Below are 6506 nucleotides of genomic sequence, written 5' to 3' on the forward strand. Positions count from 1 at the left end.
CACTTGTACCAATATCTTGAAGTATTCCTAAGAGCCATGAACATTCTTGAGCTGCCATTGTTGCAGCTCGATACTCGGCTTCTGTAGATGACAAAGCAACAGTTGGTTGCTTCTTACCACCATGAAATGGCTCCGGATCCCAAGCTAAAAGTGTAACCTGACGTAGACCTTCTTGTTGACGGATCCCCGGCCCAATCCGCATCTGTGAATCCAAATAACTCTTTAATTTCTTTAGCTTCATATAAAATACCATAATTCATTGTACTTCTGACATATCTAAGAATGCGCTGAACTGCTTACAAGTGTGGTCTTCTTGGTCTTCTCATGAACTGACTTACAATTCCCACTGCATAACAAATATCTGGACGGGTAATGGTTAGGTACATGAGACATCCAACTAACTTCCGATATAAACACGGATCCCTCAATTCATCACCATATTCTTTTCTTAATTTTTGATTTACTTCCATTGGTGTAGAAATGAGTTTGCAATTCTCCATTCCAAATTTATTTAGCATATCCTTGGTATATCTCTTCTGGCACAAAAACAACCCCTTTGGAGTTCTTTCAATTTCCAGACCAAGGAAATGTTTCAGTTCTCCAAGGTCTTTCATTTCAAATCTTCTTTGAAGATTTACACGTGTTTCTCTAATTTCTTCCAAAACATCACCAGTAATTATAAGATCATCTACATATAATAGAATGATAGCAACTTTTCCTCTAATTTTCTTCACAAAAAGACTGGAATCACCTGCTGATATATGATAACCACAAAATATTAGAAATTCTGCAATTTTTCCGTACCAAGCTCTCGGTGCTTGTTTAAGTCCGTAAAGAGCTTTTTTTTAACTTGCACACGTATTCGGGATTTCTTTGATTAACAAATCCTGCAGGCTGTTCCATGTAAATTTCTCGATCCAAGTCTCCATACAGAAAAGCATTTTTACGTCCATTTGCCAAAGTTTCCATGACTTGCTAGCCGCTAAAGATATTAACACTCTAACCGTTGTCATTTTCGCCACCGGTGAGAATGTTTCATCGTAATCAATTCCATATTCTTGAGAAAATCCTCGTGCAACTAGTCGTGCCTTGAATCTCTCGATAGAACCATCATTCTTCCTTTTTATTTTGTATACCCATTTACAAGAAATAGGCTTTACTCCTTCTGGTCTTGGGACAAGCTCCCAAGTTTCATTTCTTATAAGTGCCAAAATTTCTTCCTTCATTGCACCCTCTCATTCATGAATTCCTTTAGCTTCTTGATACGTTCTAGGCTCATGTTATTGTATTTAAAGATGCATAACTTTCAGCTAGTGATATAACATCAACGTAACTAGCATGTGCATACCTAAGATTAGGTCTCCTTATCCTTGTAGACCTCCTTGTCGCTGGTTGTTTATTGGGACATTGATCTTGGGCATTGCTTGTATCTTCTCTCGCGTTAGAATTCGGTTCATCAACCTCAGGCATTTCTTGTCCAGATTTGCCTACAAGTGAGTCATCTTGAAACTCCATAGATATGGTTGTTGTGTTATCATACATCTTTTTCTCCGAAATTATCTTGTTATCAGGTGACCACCATGATGATGCTTCATCAAACACAACATCTCGAGATACATAAACTTTATCTGTCAAAGGATCAATGCACTTCCAACCTTTCTTCCTTTGGTCATAGCCGACAAAGATACACTTTGTTGCCTTCTTCTCTAATTTTGTTCTTAATTGTTCAAAAACAAACACATAACAAACACAACCAAATACTCTGAAGTGTGATACATGATAAGTGGCATTTTATACCACTTAGAACGTCTTAAAATGGCTTAAATTGGTGTCTTGAAATCAAGTATTTTGTGTATTTGATGCGTTTTTCTAGTGTTTATGCATTTCAGGGTTTTAGTTGCATTTCGGGGGAGGAATCATCAAGAATAAGCCTTGGCATGTGTTCACCATTGCGAGAGGAAAGAAACGGGCAGATTACGGCGAAGAAACGGAGCGAAATCAGAATTTTTCCAGTAGAGGTCTGAGCGCCCGCTCAGCATTGCTGAGCGGCCGCGCAGGGTCGGAAAAAAAAAATTATTTTAGGACTTCTACTTCTGTTCGGTTTCCACTTCTATGTAATCTGAGTTTTATGGGACTATTATATAAGTAGATTTGAGACGTTTTCACACGGGTGGATTGAAGAAGATTATGTTTTTACGTAAGGAGCGAAGGAGATAAGGAAGAAGACCGATTTAGCACACCGCAACGAAGAGGAAGCATATATTTTTGTGATTCTTGTTTTGTTGTAACGTTGGATGCTAGTTTTCTTGCTTTGAACTTATTTACTCTTGTGACGTACTCTGTTTTAATATAATTAGTTTAGTTATTATTTTCTTGTGTTTGTTTATCATGATTTCATATGAACCCATGATGACGATAAGTGCTATTGTGGGCTAATCGTGATCATTGGGTTGCAACGGATTTATTATGGAATTCTTTAGTTAATTGTTTAATACTTTAGTGTGTGATGATTGCATGATATCTAGTATTGGTTGTGCGTATTCGTCTTATGTGCGTCGCGAACATATAAGATAGGGTGTTAATCTCTTGTGAAGCGACGGTGGATCCTGGGATTTAGAACTTGCCATGCTAGCATAGGTTCATGTACGTTGTGCATGATTAGTGGGTAACTCTAACAGTTTTATTTGCCCTATGTAATCAAAAGGAATAACTTGTGCTTAAATCGTTGTGTTGTCAATTTCTGTAGACATATGGGAACTCAACATAATTGATGACTATTCAACTTCTATCTTAATTGTGGATGCTTGGTAGAATGGTATTAATACAATGAAAGTTGGCTTTTATCAGTTTCGTGTTATTCGATTAATATCATCACTGTCACATGCTAAAGGTAATAACAATGGCTATAGAAGGAAGTAATAATGAAGTTGTGATCTCATGAGTGTTTTATTATTGATAAATTGAAGTGTTAGTTAAGTGATTAATTAAGTAGTTAATTATAGTTAATATTTAATCAACAATTTTAAGTGTTAGTATCTTAATATTGAGAAGTAATCATACATTGGTGAGTGAGTTTAATTAGACAATAATTTAGTCTGAGTCTCTGAGGGAACGAACTAGAAAGTATTCTATATTACTTGCGAACGCGTATACTTGCGTGAATATTAGCGCGTGTTTTCGCCCTAACAAGTTTTTTGCGCCGCTGCCGGGAACTCGGCGTATTTGTTTAGTTTATGTACTTACCATCATTGGTCATTAGGACTCAGTGATTAGGACGTAGTAGTTACTTATTTTTTTTTCCGGTTGTGTTTCAGGTAATTTAGCAAGCGTTTATGCAAACTCGTTCTCGTGCTCGCAAGAGGACTTTAGATACAGCTGAGGAGACAGACGAAGTTCTTGATATTCCGGAGAAGTTAGATTTTGAGGATTCGGATTCAGGAACTGAGCAGAAAGAACCAGTAAACATGGGAGATCGTATTGTTCAAGCTGATCCAGCTCTTATGGATTTTTCTCGGCCTAAAATTGATGACATTCAGTCAAGCATCCTTCATCCGGCTATTCAAGCTAACACCTTTGAAATCAAGTCGGGCGCTATTCAGATGGTGCAGAATTCTGTTTCTTTTGGAGGAGCGGCAACTGAAGACCCCAACATGCACATAAGGAATTTTGTCGAGATCTGCAGCACTTTTAAGTATAATGGCGTGACTGATGAGGCTATCAAGTTGAGGCTTTTCCCATTTTCACTGAGGGACAAGGCTAAAGACTGGTTACATTCTGAACCAGCTGGGTCCATCACTACGTGGCAAGATCTTGCGCAAAAGTTTCTGGTGAAGTTTTATCCGATGGCAAAGACTGCTGCTATGAGGAGTGCTCTTACTCAGTTTGCGCAGCAGCCTACAGAATCTATATGCGAGGCTTGGGAACGCTACAAGGAAATATTGCGAAAATGTCCACATCATGGAATGCCGGATTGGATGGTGATCACTGGTTTCTATAATGGTTTGGGGGCCCAATCTCGGCCCATGCTCGATGCAGCAGCTGGAGGCGCCTTATGGGCTAAAAGCTATACTGAGGCGTATAATCTTATAGAGACGATGGCTGCAAATGAGCATCAAAACCCAACTCAGAGGATGACGTCAGGCAAGGTAGCAGGTATTCTAGAAGTTGATGCAGCCACCGCTATTGCAGCCCAGCTCCAAGCACTATCAATAAAGGTTAATTCTCTGGCTACGTATGGAGTTAATCAGATAGCTATGGTTTGTGAGCTTTGTGCAGGTTCTCATGCTACGGATCAGTGTTCTCTTATCAACGAATCTGTTCAGTATGTGAATAATTATCAGCGACAACAGCAGCCTGTGCCAGCGACCTATCATCCTAACAATAGAAATCATCCAAATTTCAGCTGGGGGAATAATCAGAATGCTATTCAGCCACCATATCAGCAAGGAGTGAGTAAACAGTTTAACCCACCTGGATTCCAGCAACCACAGCAGTATGCTACAAGGCAATCATATCCGCAACAGGGAAGTGCAGCTGCACCTACTAGTGCTGATTTTGAGGAACTTAAGCTGTTGTGCAAGAGTCAGGCGGTTTCTATCAAGACCTTGGAAAATCAAATCGGTCAATTAGCCAATGCAGTGCTCAATCGTCAACCTGGCACTCTTCCCAGTGACACGGAAGTACCAGGTAGGAAGGAAGCTAAAGAGCAAGTCAAGGCTATTACCTTAAGGTCTGGAAAAGTAGCTGATGCTGAAAAGGCAAGAGAAGTACAAGCTGAAATTAGAGGTGAAGAATCTAAGCAAAAGGAGAAAGTGACGGAACCAAGGAAGACTACTATTGAACACACTCTGCCTGAGGCTAATACAGGGGAGAAACAGCTCTATCCTCCACCACCTTTTCCTAAGAGATTGCAGCAACAAAAGCTGGATAGACAGTTCGGGAAGTTTCTGGAGGTGTTCAAGAAACTTCACATCAATATACCTTTCGCGGAGGCTCTAGAACAAATGCCTAGTTATGCGAAGTTTATGAAGACTATTCTTTCAAGGAAGGTGAAACTGGATGACCTTGAAACCGTTGCTCTCACGGAAGAATGTAGCGCTGTTCTGCAGCAAAAGTTACCACCAAAACTGAAAGATCCAGGAAGCTTCACCATTCCTTGCACTATTGGAAATCTGACGTTTGACAAGTGCCTTTGTGATTTGGGAGCAAGCATTAATCTGATGCCGTTGTCGATCTTTAAAAAGCTGGATCTGCCTGATCCAAAACCCACATACATGTCGCTATAATTGGCTGACCGTTCCATTACTTACCCAAGGGGCATAGTTGAGGATGTGCTCGTCAAGGTGGATAAGCTCTTCTTTCCAGCAGATTTTGTTATTCTGGATTTTGAGGAAGATAAGAAGATTCCCATAATCTTGGGAAGGCCTTTCTTGGCTACTGGCCGTACCTTGATAGATGTGCAAAAAGGTGAACTTACTATGCGGGTCCAAGATCAGGATGTGACCTTCAACATATTCAAGGCAATGAAATTCCCTACAGAAGATGAGGAGTGCTTAAAAGTGGATGTGATTGATTCTGCGGTTACTTCGGAACTCGATCACATGCTAATGTCTGATGCATTGGAAAAGGCCTTAGTGGGGGATTTTGACAGCGATGATGAAGATAGCAACGAGCAATTACAATATCTGAACGCTTCTCCCTAGAAGCGAAAGCTGGACATACCATTTGAATCTCTTGGTACTTCTGACCTTAAGAACGCTGAAGGGAAGCTCAAACCATCAATAGAGGAAGCACCTATCTTGGAGCTCAAGCCATTACCTGAGCACTTGAGGTATGCTTTTTTAGGTGATTCATCTACGTTACCTGTTATTATTTCATCTGACCTTTCAGGTAGTGAGGAAGACAAGCTCTTAAGGATTTTGAGAGAATTCAAATCGGCTATAGGATGGACCATAGCAGACATCAAGGGGATAAGTCCTTCATATTGTATGCATAAAATTCTGCTAGAGGAAGGTAGTAAGCCAACTATGGAACAGCAGCGAAGACTGAATCCCATCATGAAGGAGGTGGTGAAGAAAGAAATTCTGAAATGGCTAGATGCAGGCATCATTTATCCTATTTCTGATAGCTCGTGGGTGAGCCCCGTACAATGTGTACCTAAGAAGGGAGGTATCACTGTGGTCGCAAATGAAAAGAATGAGCTCATCCCTACTCGAACAGTTACAGGATGGAGAGTATGCATGGATTATAGAAAATTAAACAAAGCCACAAGGAAGGATCACTTCCCTCTTCCATTTATTGATCAGATGCTTGACATATTGGCGGGACATGAGTATTTTTGTCTTCTGGATGGTTATTCCGGGTATAATCAGATTTGTATTGCACCAGAGGATCAGGAAAAGACTACCTTCACTTGTCCATTTAGCACGTTTGCTTTTCGCAGAGTTTCGTTTGGGTTATGTGGCGCCCCGGCCACCTTTCAGAGATGTATGATGGCTATATTCTCT

The 6506-nt window shown here is 40.3% G+C and overlaps 1 non-coding gene across 1 annotated transcript; it reads right to left on the bottom strand.

Annotated features, from left to right (window-relative positions):
- Positions 1-3857: 3857 nt before the first annotated feature.
- Positions 3858-3964, bottom strand: LOC141675888 (small nucleolar RNA R71). Its single transcript, XR_012556515.1, has one exon. It is a non-coding gene; the product is annotated as a small nucleolar RNA R71 (small nucleolar RNA).
- Positions 3965-6506: the final 2542 nt, after the last annotated feature.

Source organism: Apium graveolens, chromosome 7 (genome assembly GCF_009905375.1).
Source record: "Apium graveolens cultivar Ventura chromosome 7, ASM990537v1, whole genome shotgun sequence".
Classification (NCBI taxonomy): domain Eukaryota; kingdom Viridiplantae; phylum Streptophyta; class Magnoliopsida; order Apiales; family Apiaceae; genus Apium; species Apium graveolens.